This window comes from Globicephala melas, chromosome 4 (genome assembly GCF_963455315.2).
Source record: "Globicephala melas chromosome 4, mGloMel1.2, whole genome shotgun sequence".
Classification (NCBI taxonomy): Eukaryota; Metazoa; Chordata; class Mammalia; order Artiodactyla; family Delphinidae; genus Globicephala; species Globicephala melas.
This window is the reverse complement of record NC_083317.1, coordinates 87,832,235-87,852,457: the sequence shown is the minus strand read 5'-3', so window position 1 is coordinate 87,852,457 and position 20,223 is coordinate 87,832,235. Positions and strand designations below refer to the sequence as shown.

At 39.5% G+C, this 20,223-nt stretch overlaps 1 protein-coding gene and 1 pseudogene across 3 annotated transcripts in view; both read left to right on the top strand.

Annotated features, from left to right (window-relative positions):
* Positions 1-20,223, top strand: part of KCNMB2 (potassium calcium-activated channel subfamily M regulatory beta subunit 2) — a 252,881-nt gene that overhangs the window by 106,112 nt on the left and 126,546 nt on the right. The window lies entirely within an intron of this gene.
* On the top strand, positions 12,595-13,187 carry LOC115857543 (nucleolar protein 56 pseudogene; annotated as a pseudogene).

The following is a 20,223-nucleotide window of genomic DNA, read 5'->3' as shown; positions in this document are numbered from 1 at the left end:
GGTAGGCTCTATGTTCAACCTGAATAGTTTCAATGTTTGGCTCTGCCACTTCTTTGCTGTGTAATCTCAGGCTCTCTAAGCCTCAGTTTCCTCATTTGCAACATAAGGAGCATAATGGTTTCTACCTCAGAGAGCAGTTATAAGAATTAAATAAGATAAAGTAGTATATAATGTGCTTAGCATAATGTTCAGTAAAATGTTAACTCTCTCTCTGTGAGTCTTAGTAAACTGTATTATATTTAAATACCCCCTTCCATGAAAAAGAGAATCTTGGACAAACTAAGAATGTACGCTTGAGTATTAATTTTAATTCTCTCATAAATGTTATAGCACTGTGTAAATAAGAATATATCCAAATCCAGTCTTCAAGTGGTGTAAGGCAGCTTCAAACCATAGGTGAGAAATTCAATGACAAACTGCTGATGCGGAATGATCTCAGAGTTTTATCCACAATAAGTAGACAGTGGAATGAGAAATAACACAAAACGGCTCTAGTCAACATGGAGTGTTGAGAAATTGAAAGGGAAAGCGTTTTAAAGTAATTGGAAAAGAATTACACACCTACAAGGGCAAGTAGAGATCCTCCCTTGGTTGATTTTCCTTTGAGCTTCTGCAGTGTTTTCTAAAGATTATTCTCAAGAAAAGATAGAACAAGACAGATAAAAAATTTGGGAAAAAAGACAGCCCACAGAATAGGTCACAGCGCTGTTCTTTACTGGCCCAAGGAGTGGGGTTTCCAGAGAGGCAAGGAGGGTTCAGGCCCTGGGATCGAGGCAGCATCAGCTAAGAATGCCCTGCTAGGCCCTCAGTCCCAGAAAGCACACTTCAGAGGCAGGTGCCTCAGTCCTCTGAGACTTTCCCCACAGCCCCATGCTGGAAAGTTATTTTTGTAAAGCACAGGATCCCAGACTTCTTGAATTTTACAACCTGCCATCAGAATTCACTTTCTTTACAGGGAAAACAGGTCTGCATCCCGGCAGCTGTCAGTCCCTTTAACAGGAGATGGAACAGTAATGAAACCAAGTGGGACTGGCACATTCTCCATAAAGGAGGCCGCAAAAGGCATATTGTTACCTTTTTGAAAATGGCAACAATCGTCTCATATCCAGACATGTAAATATACTACAAACATGATAAAAGTAGGCTTACATGTAAACATGATCTAGAAAAGTGCCAACTAAGACCTCAATTATATTACATTAATATAAATGGGAATCTCTGTATAATTTCTTCTGAGACATCTCCATGGTCTACTAAACGTGTATGAAACTATTTCTGACAAATAAACTCCAGCAGAAATGGAAGTTAAGAGTTTCAGAATTGGTTCTCCAGGAACAGGCAAGTTCATTTCTCTAGTAGGTTAATAAGCATTAATGCTAATAAATGGTGAACTGAAATGATATTTCAATAAAGTGGAAATGATCACCTGAGAATTCATCTGAATAATGGCATTATAGCATATGTCAAGAATGTGTTAATCAGTCTAACAGAAAAGGGGACAGTGTGTTCTCACAACCATCTTGAGGAATGCTGTACTCAACTCAGCCAATACTCTAAGTCTCATGTGTGAAGCTTAAATAGCATATACGAAAATGATTAAAACGTGCCATCCTTGAAGTAACAGAGACAAGAAGCAGGCACAGCTGAAGAAAAACTAAGGTACTCAGTGAAACCCAAATGCAAACTGGGCCTCTCATAGTTTGCACTGGCTGAGCATCTACTGTGTGCTGGCCCTCTGCTTGCCTGCCAGATGCTCTCAGTCTCTCAGTCCCTCAGCTGTCACTCCATCCCTGCAAAATGCAAAAAATAAGACTCACAGGGTGGAAGCAACTTGCCCAAGGCCACACAGCCAAGAAGTGGTGAGGCACCTACTGATTCCAGAGCCTACATACCTTCCCTCCTGTTATGCTGCCCCCCAAAAAGGCCCCACACCACATATGACAGGCCTCTGAATTCATTTTTCCAGGCTCCCAGGGTTCACGTCTAATTGCTCTGCATCCTTTGTAAGATGACATAAGTGTTGTTTTAGTTGCTAGTCCTCAGTCACTTCAGCTTGGGTTCAAGGTCTCTTGCTCTCAGCCTATGGCTTTACCTTTGGAGGTTGACTTACCTGGGAACAAACCCCACCTCTGCCCCTATGTGACACTGGTCAAGCTATATCATCTCTCTAAGCCTTGTGTTTTCACCATAAAATGGAGATAGCTATACCTACTTCACAGGAGTCCACTTTAAAATGAGGTAACTTAGCACATAGCAAGCTTTCCAGCAATGCATGAAGGCTGCCATTGTGATAGTGGCCTGTCATCAGCTATGCTTTTGCTCATAATTAACATTTTGTTTTATACTTTCCCAAGTTTCTGACCTTGGCCTGGCCTCTTTTTACCATTACTTTTGTCTTGGAACTGGTACTTTAGAACCCAATCGTACATGGAAATAGTCCAGTAAAGCAAAACAAGGAAAGCAAGAGAAGAAAAATAAGAGGATGGGAGGAGAAACAGTCATCACTGGCTTCAAAACTTAAGATCTTGTCAAAAAGATGTCATTTTTCCAGCCCATTTCTCAAACTTCCAAAGTGTGCACTTGAAGAAACAGGTTTTCCTCATAATATCACCAGTAAGCTGCTAGTCTTTTTATCCCTGAGGAGTTTAGTCAAAGCCATCTGTTCATAAGTAATAAGTAGACCTTTATTATTGAATCAGGACGAAGTCATCCCTTCTTTATAACCTTCTACCCTTTTCTCTGGCAACGGTTTAAAAGCTGAGTTTCTTCCCTGATTAACTGATGTATGGTTGGTTACCTCCCAATCTAAATGGAATGTGTGCCAGACAATGAAAGGAAAGCCCAGAGGGCCATGCCTCCTGCTTTTGTTGCTTCACCCCAAGCCTCCTATAGCTAGTACCATAGTGTGCACATAGTATATTACTCAGTAAATGATGCTCAAAATAATGATAAACTTAAAGGCCTGTTCAGACAACTACACCAAAGGCTTATGGTATGCCCAGAATGTTATCGTTCTGAATTAGGATGCCCTCACTAAGTCTGGCATGCACAGTGCTGAGTGAACAGGAATCATGCCTGGAAGACAGCTCCCACCCCATCAGACCACTGTGAATAACAAGTTACTTCTTCAGGCAGACGCATGAGCTTGGGCCTCAACAGAAATCCAATACTGCAGTGAAGGGCACTCAGAAGTCACATATTTCCTTCTGGTCCCTCTTCCTGCTAACGGAGCTTTGCAAAGCAATGAGCTAAAGGTGTTTTTAACATTTCAAAGAGCGAAGTCAGTTAATCCGTGAAGCATTAACGCTGTAATTCTGTGCATGTTTCCAGAATGGAGGCCAGATCCAATGTGACAACTGCCAGGTGAAAATCACAGAAGCATAATATTATGCAATTTGATTTCAAGGCAGAGTGTTCTAAATCCTCAGGTTGCCAGCCAGGCAAAGCATCTGTGAAGAATAAACCCACTCTTAGACATGGAGGTCCCTCAGATTTAAATATTTGGATGAATATTATGAACTCTGAAAGTTAAAGCCCTCAACATGTTCCTAAAAACTATCATTCTTAAAAGTTTAAATTTCTCCAAATAGCAATGTTAGTTGTTTGATGTAAATTTCACAGAATCTTGAAACTTTAGATCTAGGATATTCATGAGACATTATATGATGAAACTCCCTTTGTTTATAGTAAAGAAATTGAAACTTAGAGGAACATAATTTGTCTAAGCTCACCCAGTTAGCTAATATCAGAGCCAATATGTGGTCCCAAGTTGGTCAGTCCCTAGGTTCCATAGCTCAGCTGATCTGCACACTCAGATCCACATGGGCTTTGTGAGCGAGCTACTCAACTTCTGTTGGAATGAGTAATTCCTATTTCATAGGGAAGTTATGTTAATTAACTGAGACAGTGGATGCAGCACATGGCCCATCATAGCACTATATAAATGGTAGCTGCTGCTATCATCATTATCATTACCGTTATTATCCAACGTACAATTTAAGTCTCACACAATTTCCTGTCATGAGTAAGTCTGGTTGTATTTTTAGGAGACCCCTTCTGAGCAGTGGATGGAGCCTGGAATTGATGTTTCCATCAATTAGCTAGGGTTCCAGCAGGTCTGGCACTAGTCTCTTACCAAGCTACAGCCTTCCTTCTAGCCTACATGGGAGCCTTATGGCCATGAGAATGAGCATAGCTTTTGAATCAGAGTTCTGAGTCTTGATCCAGTTCTATCACTTATTTTACTGAGCCTCAGTTTTCTCCTTTCTTACGTGAAGAAAATAGTACCTGTACTACAGAGTTTGTAGAGAAGACTAAACAAAATAATATAGTGATGTCACCAATATGGCAAAGTAGATCATCCCCACCTTCACTCCCTATCACAAGAAGAACAACTGACAACTACTCAAGAACAAGACACCACTGAGAGAAACCTCAACACAGGGGAGGGTGTAGCACCCCCCTGCACCGCAGAGACCAAGAGAGACTATATTAGAAGGGTAAGAGAAGCAGCTACACATTGACTGAATTGTTCCTCCCCCAGGCCAGCACAGCACCACATGGAGAGATCCCCCCTGAGCCTCTGCTTCCTCCAGTGGGAAAAGAGAACCCAGGGGGACAACCAGCATTGGGGTCATTTTGTGGGAGCCCCTACTCTGATTTTACACCATAGGGATTGCAAAGAATCTTCAGGCTCAATCTCTGGGAATCTGACTGTGACGGAGAAGTGGGGAGGGACTTGCAACAAACAACACAGGGATCTTGGCAGACTGAGTTCACACCTGCAGTGCCCAAGTAGTGATCCCAATCAGTGACTCTGCTCATCTGCAGAACCAAATCCGGGGCACACTCTGACCCAGGAACTTGGCAGGATGCTGATCTGCCTTATTCAGATCCTCAAATGAGGAGTTTTGCCAGCCCTAGAGCCTGGTTTGCTCATGTCCAGGCAAAGAAGCTGAGACACAGCCCCATCCACTGTGGAGAATGTCTTCTGGCCCCTTATGACCAGAAGGGCTGGTGGCAAGTCCTAGAAGCTGTGTGGCCCAGTGGTGCTCCAGCCAGCAGGTGGTCAGGCAGAGCTGACTGCCTCCAGAGCAAAGCCAGTACCAAGCGTGGAGGGTTCACATGCTATGCACAGGATTAATTCATAGCCAAGGCTTAATGTAGCTCCTGGAAACTTTCCCAACCAAAGAGCCTATTGGAAACGGAGAGCAGCCGAGCAGCCCCTCCCCTTCGTGCCCTGGCAGAGGAGCTGAGATATAGTCCCACTGCTGTGAAGAATGTCTTCAGGCCCCATCTGACCAGAAGGGCTGGTGGCAACTCCCAGAAGCTGTGCAGCCAAGTGGTTTTCAAGACAAGAGAAAGGCAGGAAAGCTTATAGTTTGCAAAGAAAAGCCAGTGGCCCTGTTCAACCAGGGAACCTGGGGTGTGGGTCAGCTTGAGTTAAGACAACAAAGAGCTTTACAGGCTTTAGAGTTGTTTCCCTACTGTGCCCAGACAGGGAATTTGTAGCCCCACTCATTGCTGAGTACAGCCTTCAGCCTGTTTGACCAGGGACCCTAACCAGAACACACAGGAAACTGTGTAGCACATTCAACAGCCCTACATACAGTGGCACTTGAACAGAGAGCACAGTCCATGGCTTCCCCATCTACAGAGCAAAATCAGTGGCCTCACCTGACCGGGAATTCAGTGCACATTCAGGTCTAATTTGGTTCCCCAAACAATGAGCTGTACAGGACCTGGGTCCTGTCCTGCTGCCCTGCCAGGGCAGGGAAGCTAATTCATACCCCAACTGCTACCGAATATGGTACCCAGTCCCAGCCATCTATTAGAGCCTGACCAGAGAATCCAGACAGCTGCAGAGCCCATTGTCCATCCTGACTTGGGTAGGGAACCAAGCCAGCAATCCTATCCAACTCCTCTCAGCCAGAGGCACACTCCCCTCATCCCTGTCCTCAGAGTTCAAACAGTTGCCTCCCCTCAAAATAGACCATAATAGCAGGTCCCACCTGCCCAAGGACATTACCAACAGACACACACAGTAACCCAAACTGAACTGACTGGTGAAGAACTGTCTCTGCCAAAGCAAATGTGCAAAGTCTGGAAGAGGAGCCCGATTTATCAAATGCACAGATACTAATGTAAGGAATTAAGGATCACAAAAAATCAGGTAAATATGACACCACCAAAGAAACTAATAAAGCTCTACTAACTGACCCTAAAGAAATGATCTATGAACTGTTAGACAAAAAATTTAGAATAATCCTCTTAAGGAAGTTTAGTAAATTACAATAAAACACAGACAACTAAATGAAATCAGGAAAACAATGCATGAACAAAATGAAAGTTTGACAAGAAAAGAGCAACCATCAAAAACAAACAAAACAAAAACAAAAAAAACAGAAATCCTGGAGTTGAAAAATACAATAACTGAACTGAAGAATTTAATAGAGGGTTTCAAAAGTAGATATGAAAATGTAAAAGAAAGAATCAGTGACCTGGAGGATAGGAATTAGAAATTACTCAAAGGAGCAAAAAGAAAAAAGAGTGAAAAAGAGTAAAGGAAGACTATGGGAATTACGGGTCACAATGCAAAGAAACAAGATTCACATTATGGGAATTCCAGAAGGAAAAGAGAAAGAGAAAGGAACAGGAAGTATATTTAAAACAATAATGGCTGAAAACTTCCCAAACCTGGAGAGAGAAATGGACATCCAGATACACAAGACCCAAAAGATCACAAATAGGCTGAACCCAAATAAGACTACATTGAGACACATTATAATTAAATTGTCAAAAGTCAAGGACAAAATAAGAATTTTAGGAGCAGCCAGAGAAAAGAGAGAAGTTACATAAAAGGGAACCCCCATACAACTATCAGAGAATTCTCAACAGAAATTTTTCAGTCCACGAAAGAATTAAATGGCATAATCAAAATATTGAAAGAAAATAACTGTCAACCAAGAATTCCATACCCAGTGAAGCTGTCCTTCAGAAAGGATGCAGGAATAAAAACTTTCCCAAGCAAACAAAGGCTGAGGGAGCTCATTACCACCAGACCTACATTACAAGGAATGCTAAATGGAGTTCTTTGAAAGAAAGTAAAAGAACACTAATTAATATTATAAAAACATAAAAAGGTAACATAAATCTCACTGGCAAGGGTAAGTATATAGTCATAGTTAGATTCTGCAATATAGTAATAGTGGTGTATAATTCACTTACAAATCTAGTTTAAAAGTTAAAAAAAAAGAACATAGCAGAAGTAATCATAACTGTAATAATATGTTATTAGTTACATAATATTTTTTTAAAACATGTAAATTATAACAGCAATTAGCTAAAATGTGAGGGGGAGGAGAAGGAAAAGTTTACAAATTCTACTGAAGTTAAGTCGTTATCAGTTTAAAATAGTGTTTTATAAGTTTAAGATATTTTATGTAAGCCTCATGGTAACCACAAGGGAAAATCCTGTAGTAATTACAAGAAGAACACAGTAAAGAAGTCGAAGCATACTGATACCAAAAGACATCAAAACACACGCAAAAAAGACAGCAGGATAAGGAACAAAGAGCAATGAATCTATACAACAACCAGAACAATTAACAAAATGGCAATAGTAAATCCTTACCTATCAATAATTACTTTAAATGGATAATGGATTAAATTCTCCAATTACAAAACATAGAATGACTGGATGTGTATTAAAACCAGATCCAACAATACACTGCCCACAGGAGAGTCATTTTAGCCTTAAAGATATTCATAGACTGAGAGTGAAGGGATGGAAAAAGACCTTTCAAGCAAATGGTAATCAAAAAAAAAAAAAAAAGCAGGGGTAGCTATACTTATATCAGACAAAATATACTCTAAACTAAAACTGATTTAAAAAAAAGACAAAGAAGGTCATTATATAATGATAAAGGGTCAATATATCAAGAATATATAACAATTATAAATATTTATGCACCCAACAGCAGAGCATCTAAATATATTAAGGCAAAAACAGAGCTAAAAGGAGAAAAAAACAATAATACAATAATGGTTGAGAACTTTAACACACCATTCTCAACAATAGATAGATCATCTAACAGAGAATCAAAAAGGAAACAGCAGATCTGAACCACACTATAGACCAATGGACCTAACAGACACACAGAGAACACTTTATCCAACAACAGCAGAAACATTCTTCTCAAGCACACATGAAACATTTTCTAAGATAGATTATATGTTAGGCCACAGAATAAGTCTTAGCAAATTCAAGAAGACTGAAATCATACCAAATATCTTCTCTGACCACAATGGCACGAAACTAGAAATCCACAACAAGAAGAAAACTAGAAATTTCACAAACATGTGGAAATTAACAACACTCTCCTAAACAACCAGTGGATCAAAGAAGAAATTAAAAGAGAAATAAAAAGTTTTTTGAGACAAATGAAAATGGAAATACAGCATGCCAAAACATATGGGATGTAGCAAAAGCAATCTTAAGAGGGAAATTCACAGCAATAAGTGCCTATATTAAGAAGCAAGAAAAATCCGAAATAAACAACCTAACTCTATGCCTTAAGGAACTGGAAAAATAAGAACAAACTGAGCCCAAAATTAGCAATAGAAAGTAACTAATAAAGATTAGAGCAGAAATAAATGAAATAGAGAACAGAAAAACAATACAAAAGACAGTCTCTTCAATAAATAGTGCTGGGATAATTGGATATTCACATATGAAAGAATGAAACTGTATCTATATCTTATAGCACTCACAAAAAGTAACTCAAAATGCATTCAAGACTTAAGTGTAAGACCTGAAACCATGAAACTTCTAGAAGAAAACATAGGAATAAATTTCCTTGACATAGGTCTTGGTAGTGATTTTTTGGATATGACACCTAAAGGACAAGCAACAAAATTGAAAATAAGCAAGTGGGACTACATCAAACTAAAAAGCTTCTGCACAACAAAAGAAACCAAATACAAAATGAAAAAAATCCCGGAATGGGAAAAAATATTTGAAAACCAAATACCTGATAAGGAGTTAATATTCAAAATATATAATAAACTGACACAATTCAAGAGCAAATAATAATAACAACCCAATTAAAAATGGGTATGGGATCTGAAGAGACATGTCTTCAAAGAAGATATACAAAAGGCCAACAGGTACATGAAAAGATGCTCAATAGCACTAGTCATTAGGAAATACAAATTAAAAGCACAATGAGATATCACCTCACACCTGTTAGAATGTCTATCATCAAAAAGGCAAGAATTAACAAACTCTGCTGTGGATATGGAGAAAAGGGAATGCTTGTGCACTGTTAGTGGGATTGTAAATTGGTGCAGTCACTATGGAATACAGTATGGAGGATCTTCAAAAAATTAAAAATAGAATTACCATATGATTCAGCAATTCCACTTCTGGGAATATATCCAAAGGAAACAAAAACACTAACTTGAAGAGATACCTGCACCCCATGTTCATAGCAGCATTATTTACAATAGCCAAGACATGGAAACAACCTATGTATTAATTGATGGATGAATGGATAAAGAAATTATTCAGCCACAAAAGACAAGGAAATCCTACCATTTACAACAACGTGGATGGACCCTGAAGCCATTATACTAAGTGAAATAAGTCAGACAGAGAAAGACAAATACTGTATGATCTCATTTATATGTGAGATCTACGAAACAAAAACAAAAAACAATCCAAACTCATAGAGAAAGGGATCAGACTTGTGGTTACCAGTGGCAGAGGGTTGGGGGAGGGAGAATTGCAGGAAGGTGGTCAAAAGATACAAACCGCCAGTTATAACGTAAATAAGTACTAGGGATGTAGTGTATAACATGATGACTATAGCTAACACTGATGTATGATAGATAGGAAAGTTGTTGCAAGTAAATTCTAAGTGTTATCACAAAGGGAATTTTTTTTCTTTTTTCTTTCTTCTTTTCTTTTTTATTGTATCTATATGAGAAGATGGATATTTGCTGAACCTACTGTGATGTATGTCAATTATTCACAGTATATATATACATCAAACCAACATGCTGTATGCCTTAAACATACATAGTGATGTATGTCAATTATTTCTCAATAAAACTGAGGCCAAAAAAAGAAAATAATAATGTGTGCAAAATGCTTAGTAAAGCAGCTGACAATGGTGGGCACTCAATTAAATCACCATTATTTTTATTATTATGGACATTCCCTATCACTGTAATAAGACTTCTGTCTTGGGTTCTGAACTTTTACCACCAGGGCCCTTTCCCAAGAAGGACAGCGTAGAACCAGGGAACAGCTACCCACTTGACTCTGAGTGTAATGAAAGCTTGTAAATTCTAGCAGCCAAGTCTCTCACAGCTGACAAAACTCTCTCTTCTTGGCCAACACAGTAGTAATAGTTTCTTAGTCCATTCAAGCTACTATAACAAAATATCATAGACTGGGTGGCTTATAAACAACAAAAAGTTATTTCCCTCAGTTGGAGAGGCTAGCAGTCTGAGATCAGGGTGCCAGCATGGTCAAGGGAGGGCCCTCTTCCGGGCTGCAGACTTGTTGTGTCCTCACGGGCTGCTTGTAAATTCTAGCAGCCAAGTCTCTCACAGCTGACAAAACTCTCTCTTCTTGGCCAACACAGTAGTAATAGTTTCTTAGTCCATTCAAGCTACTATAACAAAATATCATAGACTGGGTGGCTTATAAACAACAAAAAGTTATTTCCCTCAGTTGGAGAGGCTAGCAGTCTGAGATCAGGGTGCCAGCATGGTCAAGGGAGGGCCCTCTTCCGGGCTGCAGACTTGTTGTGTCCTCACAGAAGAGTCTAGGGAAATCTCCACAGCCTCTTTGATAAGGGCATTAATCCCAATCTTTTTTTTTATTTTTAATGTAAACTTTAATTGTTATGTCACATTATTTAAAAATTACTCAAAATGAATTACAGAAATAAATGTGAAATCTGAAACTATAAAACTTCTAAAAGAAATCATAGGGAAAAGTTAGAGACCTTGAGTTTGGCAAAGTTTTTTAAACTATACTATAAAAAACAAAATAAATAGACCATTAAATTTGGTTCATTCAAATAAAAACAAATTGTTCTTCAAATATTGTTGTTCTCAAAAGAAAGGCAAGGGTTAGATTGAGACAAAACATTTGCAGAAGCTATACTGGACAAAGGATTTGTATCCAGAGTATAAAAAGAACTTTACAAGTTTATAAGAATGTAAATAACCAGATCTAAAAGTAACAAGCTATTTAAACAGATATTTCAAAAAACGAAGACGTACAGATGACAAATAAGCACAGATAAAGATGCTCAACCTCTTTAGTCTTCAGGTAAATGTAAATTAAAAACACCATAAGATACCAACACACTCTCACTAAAATGACTAAAATTAAAAAGACTGACCATATTAAATGTTTGTGAGGATGTGGAACAAGTAGAACTTTGATACACTACTTGTGGGAATGTAAAATACAGCTATTCAGGGAATAATCTTAACAGTTTCTTAAAAAGTTTCATGTATATCTGCTATTCCATTGTTAAGTATTTACTCAAGAGAAATGAAAGCACATCCCTGACCAAAGAATTGCACATGAATGCTCATAGACACTTTTTGTAATATACAAAAACTGGAAACAAACTAAATGTCCAACAACAGATAAAAACCAAATTTATGTATATCCATGAAATGGAATACTATTCAACAAGAAAAATGTATGCATAACGAACACAAACAATAACTTGATGGACCGCAAAATGATTGTGAGTGAAAATAGCCACACTAAAAAGATTACATTCAGTAAGATTTCACTTACATAACATTTGAGAATTTTATAGAGCTAATCTATAGTGACAGAAAGGATGTCACTGGTGTCAGGCTTAGGCAACGGATGGACTAATCCCAAGCTTAAGGGTAGAGCCCTCATGACCTAACCACCTCCCAAATGCCCCACTTTCTGATATCATCACCTTAGGGATTAGATTTCAACATATGAACTTGGGGGGTGGGGACACATAGACCATACCACAGTTATTATCTACTCTGTAGCAGGTTAAGTGTTAAGTATCTTTCTTACATAATCACTAATTCTCTAATAGAAGCCATGAGCTGGTTCGATGAATCCCATTTTACAGATGAGCAAACGGAGGCTCAGAGAGGTTAAAATGATTGCTCAGGGCCACAGAGGTAGTAACTGGCAGGGCCAAGACTCCAAAACCTGCTCACTTGTCATTAGGCCCTGTTGCCTCCTATATATAGTGCCTGACCCAGCATCTTGCACTCCCTATACTGAGGCCTCCATGAGATCCATTATAATAACCTGATTCCTCAGACAGATCCTTCCATCTCCCTCTAACAGCATTACATTGTCCCCCCGAGGTATCATGAACTTACAGAGCTCTATATCAGGGGTTAGCCATCTTTTTCTATAAAGAACCAGACACTAAATATTTTAAGCTTTGTGGGCTATACAGCCTCTGTTGCAACCACTCTACTCTGCTTCTATAGTGTACAAGCAGACACTGCTTGTGGCTATCCTTCTATAAGACTGGAGAGATTCCATGAAAGAATCTGGATGTCATGAAGGAGGCAATGTTTCAGGCAGAGGAAGCAGCTGCTGAGATTACTAGGAAGCTGGAGAAACAGGAGAAGAAACGCTTGAAGAAGGAAAAGAAACAGCTGGCTGCAACTGCCCTGGCTTCTTCAGAAAACAACAGTAGTACTCTGGAGGAATGTGAGGAGACAGATGAAAAGACCCAAAAAGAAGCAGCAGCAGAAGCCCCAGGAGGCTCTTCAGGAGAATGGAAAACCCATCTGTCTCCTTCTCCAAACCCAAGAAAAAGAAAGCTTTTTCCAAGGAGGATCTGGTTAGTAAGTGATATTGAACAGACAGCTGGCAGTGGAAGTCTTCCCAAGAGGAAGAATCCTTCCCCAAAGAGGAACCAGTTAGTGACCCTGAAGAGTCAGGAAACAAGAGTGTCTCCAAGAAAAAGAGGAAATCCTCTTCCAAGGAGGAGCCACTCAGCAGAGGACCTGAAGAGGCTGCTGCCAGCAAGAGCAGCAGCTCCAAGAAAAAAAAAAAAGGCTCCAAAAGCTGTCCCAGGAAAATCAGAATGGACATGTCCCTAGTGGGGCATAATTTGCTGAGATATTTCCCAACCCATCCCCTATAGCCCAACAAAAATAAAAACAAATCCACAAGAAAAAAAAAAAAGTAACTTGGTCTTCCAGCATATCAGGTAGGTATTACTGTGTATAACACCACCTCAAAATATAGTGGTTTAAAAACAGTAATTATTTGCTCCTAGTTCTTTGGGTCAGTGATTTGGGCTGGGCTCCGCTGAGATGGTTCACCTCTGCCCCGTGCAGTGTTGGCTGGGCTCACTTATATATATATCTAGGAGGGCTAGGACAGCAGGGCCTCTCTCCATGTGGTCCATGTGGTCTCTCATCTTCAAGGAGGCTAGCCCAGACTTCTTCACTTAGTAACGAGAGGGTTCTCAGTGAGCAGCCACAAAGGCAAGCCTCAATGAGTAAGCAGTCTTCAAACCTTTTTTTATGTCACATTGCTGATGTTCCAAGTCTAGGGTCAATATGGGATAGAACTCAACAAGGCTATGCACACAAGAGGCATGATTCCTTGAGAGTCATTACTGTAATACGTTAGCTTACACGTATAAATGAGTGTTCTGTGTGAATCTAAGACATTGTAAATTCAGATCCCATGCTCTTAATCACCCCACCACACTTGCCTTCAAGAAAATTCCCCCTAATATTTTCTAGATGATGTCAGTTTCTTTATTAATTCTTAAGCTGCCACCTCCTGAAACATGAAGACATTGCTGATCTCATCTCCAAATGACTTCTTTCTGACTTAGAGCTACCATGAACCTCACTGTAAGTTTCACAAAGTACAAATTAAAGACTGATTATTTTTCACTCCTTAAGTCATTCATATTATTAGAAAATGAATTTAACATAATTGCTCTCTAGGGACCTAGCTCATACCAAAAGTGGCATCAGTGAATTGAAAGACAACAGTATTACCTCACTTGGTATAACACTTTAACTGTCAACACAGAACTTTCAGAGAGAAAGTACATTTGGGCTTTCCCTATGGGCATCTGGGAATGCTAGCAGTATGGGAGGAGGGTCAAGTTTGGAAAGCCACTCCGAAGACAGGGTATGGAGAACTTTGTATGTCACACTGAGGAGTTGGGGAACTTTAATGGGAGTAAAGAATGGATGACATAATCAGATTGGTATTTTAGGAAGATCTCTCAGACAACAGAGGGAAGGATGGATTCAAGTGAGCAGAGACAAGCAAGGAGACCGACTGAGAGGCTTTTACAGTAGTCTGGATGAACGCCTGTAAAAACCCAAGTCCAAGTGACAGAGGGGATTGCTCTGATGTCAGACAATCCAGCCATATACTCCTGTTTGCTGAAGGATGTGTTTTTTTTCCCTTTCATCAAGAATGGCTGAATAATAGAATCATGGCAGTGAGGTGGAGAGGTAGAATACAAAGATCGGTCTGTTTGCTGTTAACTATCAGGGATCCTCTGTACCCAGAGGATTAAGAAAGGACTCCCCATACCCTGAAATTTATGTCCTCCACTGCCCTTAATATAAATCTCCACAGTTAAAAGAAAAAAAAGAAAGAAAGAAATTGCATCGTCATGTAAACAATAGTGGTATCCTTCTTGGAGAAAATAATGGAAGAAAATTAATGTAGCATTAGATTAAGCTCTATTAGTATAATTATACAATGGCTGTCCTAAAGAGATATGTCACGCAGACGATCTTTATTGTCACAAAGGACCATCTACACAAAAGAACAAAGGAAATAATTTTAATAAAACATTTTGCCCTGAGCAAGAAATGTGCTTCATGTATCATACATGAGAAAGGATAGTTTGATATAAAATGGAACTGTGACCTTGCCTATAAGAGTCCTCATTACTTAATGCCACTGAAAGTAAATTAATGGACTCCCAAAAGGTGTAAAATTCATTCTGCTTTGTGGCAATTGTCTGCTGACAGAGGAGTTTAAGAGGGATATTTTCATGTGATTATTTAAACAAAGAGCTTCAAGGAATTCTCAGCAACCTTTCAAGTTTCACCTAAGGGCATTATAAAAGGACTCATCTGAGAGGGAAGACCCACCTTTGAAAGAGTTTATTAACAAGAGAAGATGGATTCATATGCCACCTGCAAATTCAGCAATTTGTGCTTTCAAATATAGCTAGAGCTATTTTATTTTAGATTTCTCTAATCAAATTCAACATTTGTTTAAAAAAAAAAAAGCTGAGCTGTGAGCTGGCAACCCAGGAAGTGAATTGATTCCTTTAAAGTTTTGATCTGTACTTCATCAAGTCTGAACACCTTGTGTGACATTAAAGATCTTTATTATATATGTCTCCTTATCTTGTTTCCTGTCAGTCAAAAGCACATACTCATATAGCTGCCTATCTTATCTTTACAAGCCACTTTACAGTTTATAAATTATAAATGTAAAGCTGCCTTTACATCTCATTAGATGTTCTCAATGACCTTGAGGTTAGGCAGAACAAATACTGGTATTATCATTTGACTATGAGCAATTTTAGCTTCAAAGTATCTAAATGACTTGCTTAGTATCAGGAACTTAATCTGATTGCTAGCAATAGAGCAGCAAACCAGACAGGCAAAGTTCTTGCCCTCAGGGAGTTTGGCTTCTAGAGTGAGAGTACATATAAATAAATACATTAAAATGTAATATAATGTCAGAAGAATAATAAATAGCAAGACTGTGACCACATGAGTCATCTGTCTCAGATCTGAGCTGTCCTGGCACAATTTCTAGTATGACTCCAGCTAATCCCACTGCCCAGGGGGCAGCTGTGTAGACCTCTACATTTTAGCCCTACTTGTCTATTCAACGTCAGTGTTCATGTGTCCTCAGGGAGCTGTAGACCAGGGAAGTAGATGTCACTGTTCCAGAAGGATTACTTAAAATGTGGCTTGTGGACACTAGAGAATGGTAATTACGAGGCACCGGCATGGTTCACTGAGAACAAGTCAGACAAGCCAGATCCACAGTACTTGCATTTGCAACAAGGTCATGGAAGGGGTAAGTGGAGATGAAACTAGAGACATACTGTGTCTGCATTGTAAGACCCCCACCAAAGTCTTACAGGAATTTTTCTTAGGAATCAGGTTGACCATAAACATGTAAATGAAAATTTCATGGAGACCTTTAGTGAAATAAACATGTAAATGAAACATTTTTGCAGAGAAATGTGGCCTGCATGGCAACATAGTTAGGTGGATTTAAAATTAGCTAAGTAAACCTACCTAAAAGTCATGGTCCTTTGCTCAACTCACAGGAGGGCTGCACAAGAGAAGGCTTCACTCCTTGATCATAGTCAGTATTCTCAGCAATTATTTAAATGAGAATGTCAACATAAATCACATGAAAAAAGGCTGTCAGGGAAAGCTTATGTATCAATACATGTTGAAATAGTGTATTCTTTCATAATGTAATAATAATCAGAATCTTATTTCACTGCTAAGTGGAGACTGTCACTCAGTTCCAAAACATGTTCCAAAACACCAGGAGGAAGGTACTGTGAGGAATGCTGAGGCAAGGCATAACCCCTGCCCTCCTGTGAGCACCCACTGCTATCCCCACTACCACCCTGTCATGGGCTGAATTGTGTCCTCCCCAAAATTTATATGCTGAAGTTCTAACCCCCCAGTACCTCAGAATGTGACTGTATTTGAAAACAGGATCTTTAAAGAGATAATTACACTAAAATAAGGTCATTTGGGTGGGCCCTAATCCAATCTGACTGGCATCCCTGTAATATGAGGAAATTAGGGCACAGACACACACAGAGGGAAGATGTGAAGACACTTAGAAGATGACTATCTACAAGACAAGGAGAGAGACCTTAAAAGAAAAAGCCCTGCCAACACCTTGATTTCAGGCTTCTAGCTTCCAGAATTGTAAGAAAGTAAATTTCTCATAATTGTTTAAGCCACCCCATCTGTGGTACTTCGTTATGGCAGCTCTGGAAAACTAGATACAAACCTCTGTCAGAACCTCTACCATTCCAGGCCTCTGCCCCCAAAGCCTCACTCCTGAATATCAACTTTCCTGCCCAAACTTCCGTTCCTCTCCCTTCCCCAGTGTTTCTGCTCCCCCAGGCTGACAGAGCAGTAGCCTCCTGGGAAATAATTACTGTGAGGATTATCAAGAAAGAAGGGTCCTCTTTTGCCCCTGGGAGCTTTTAAGGAAGCAAAGAATATATCTGCTTTCGTATAAAATCAGTATTACACAATATTACAATATTAGTCATGCTGGGGTCAGCTGACTTATAAACAACCATAACATAACCCATTTAGAAAACAAAGGTCTTCCTTTGAATTTGCAAACGCAGTTGTCTATTCGTTCACTCAGTGTGTATTTACTAAGCCCTTGCTCTGCACCAAGCCCTCTGCTAGTCCTTTTCACATTTATCGTGTCACAGAAGGAAGTGTGAAGGCATGTCAAGAGGAAATGGGAAGTTGTTGTTCAGAGGGTCAAAGGCACAGAAGAGTCCACAGCGTCTTCAAAGAAGAGAAAGAGGTTTGCCACAGCTGGAGTAAAATGTGTATTGGATACAGGAGCAGGAGATGAAGTCTAGAGATAGACAGGGGTGGTGTATAAGAGTTTTTTCTGCCACACTAAGGGGTTTTGGAGCCCATTCTGCGCATAATGGAGAATCAATAGACGTTTTTAAAGGAACACAAGATGTGATTATCTTTAAAATTATAACCCTGGAAGAAGTGAGGTGAGATGGGGGTAGGGAAGGAGAAGTGTCAGGGGGCTAAGTTCACAAGTTCTTTAGAGACCTGAAATAATGAATCTCATTACTATGAGGTCCTAAAGTTACGAATCTGTGCATTGATCTAATAGAATTGTTCAAGTGTGTGCACATGAACCACAACTCCTACATACATATGTGTGGACATTTTGTACACTTATGACCTGACCCAAACTTAATTCAATTCATCAGCACTAAAAATAAAGCTATTATTGCTTTTAGTAACTTACTGCAATTGTCCATGCCTTCTATTCTTCAATAGCAAGTGATTATAACATTAAACAGTTTATATATTATGTGATTTTTTCAATGCTTAAGACTTTATAAAATGGCACATTTCCGTTACCAAATCACAGGGGCAGAAGGTTCATTTTTCCTTAGTAATGAAGCTCTCCTCTCAAGAGGCCCAATTCATAAAAAGACATTTACATAGCTTAGTGGGTTTTTTCTCTTTCTCCTGATTTTCATGTGAGGAAAGGAGGAATAGGGGAGGAATCTAAATCAAACAGAAAATTAAAGCCAAGGCAAAAATAAAATGAAAATCCTTAATGACTGGTGTAGTGAATTGGGTGGGTGGTGTCGTAGGAAAAAAGGAAATCACACAGGCTTGTAGGAAAAACCTCTTTCAAACAAAAAAGGAAAATGGATGGGCACGTGACCCACAGGGGACTTCAGACTGCTTCTTATTTTATAAAGCAGCTGCCACCTTTTGTTGCGCTCCTAAAATAGCTGCATGTTGTTAACAGAAGACAACAGATAAGGGAAGTGTATCATAGCAGCTTTCCTCAATGAAAATAATTAACCTTCAACAAAGAAAAAAGAGAGGAGAGGAGGGAAGGAGGGGGAAGAGCGTGGAGGTTGTGAAGGTAATAACAAAGAACATTAAAAGAGGAATCCTAGTTCAAGCCAGGGATGTCATGGGTGACTGCAGTGACCATGCGGGGTGGAGTTTAGTCATGGGGACAGTATTGTAATTCAACAAATGTAGCTGAGCCCTCACTGTGTGCAAAATTCTACACAATTCAGAGATGAATGAGAGGCAATTCCTGCCTTCCAGGGTCTCATCATTGAGGATGAGTGATTATGCAAGAATATTAACACCTATAATACAAGACAGGATATGAGATACATTATGAGACATAAAATCATAGGTCTCTGGGAGTCAGCGGTAAAAAAAGAAACACTTGGATGATTTGGAAAAGCATCATGGAAGGGGTCATGCATGAGTCCTTTCCTACTTAGAGGATGAGTAGGATTTTAATACAGAAGACGAAGGGGATGAGCAGTAGAGGGAGGCAATATCCCAAGCAGAGGGTAAAGGATGAAGAGGCAGCAAACCACAGAGATAAGGGCAAGAAAGCAGTACAACCAAGAAAAGTTTTATTTGTAGGTGGCCAGAGTAGATTTTTGCTGATTTTTTAGATTAGAAAAAAAAAATTGTTAATTTGAGGAAGAATGAAGCTAGCTTTCCCACTGGAAAGTTAAGTATGAAATGGGCATCCACCCTCCTCCATCCCCACACACGGAGCCAGAAGCATCACTATTGCCAATACACACTAATCTGGCAAAGAAAAAGAAAATAAATCTCCAAGAGATTCTCAAAGCAGCCTTTAAACTCCTTCTCCCTCCCCTTGGAATTCTCAAGGGCAGAGTAATTCTCTGTTGGTGGGGAAAAGAGCTGTGCTGTGCACGGTAGGATGTCTAACAGCACCCCTGGGCTCTACACACTGCATATCAACACTAGTGGTGACAGGCAAAGAACTTCCAGAAGGGAGCGGGGACTAAAGAAGTGAGTGACATTAAATAAAATAAAGGAAAATTTTTAAACTAGAAGATTCCTTAGAGGTATAATGATAACAACAACAACTAACATTTTTAGTGGTACATGCCAGTGTTCTAAAGTCTTTATTGTATTGATGTTAGGTGGATTTAAAATTAGCTGAATAAACCTACCAAGATTGTGGCCCATTGTTCAACTCATGGGAGGGATATACAAAAAGGTCTCAAACCTTATAAAGTAAATAAAATTATTATCCCCATTTTACAGGTGATGAAATTGAGAACCAATGCCATATAGTTCTTAAGTTTTAAATCCAAGATTTGAACCAGATCATCTGACTTCTAGCCAAAAAGTTTAATCTCTCTACTGTATTGCTTCCACTGTAAAGTAGCTAATTTGCTGATCCTGTTAAGTAGGAAGCTGAGGCTTGGGGAGGTGATGTGATTTGCCAAAGGTCACCCACTTGGTGGTAACTGCTCTGTGGCTAAAATCTAGGTCTTCTGACTCATTCTTCCTGAAAGAGTGCTCAAGGTGCTCAAGGTATGTGCACAAAGGAGATTGCTTCCTTGTCCTGGGAGA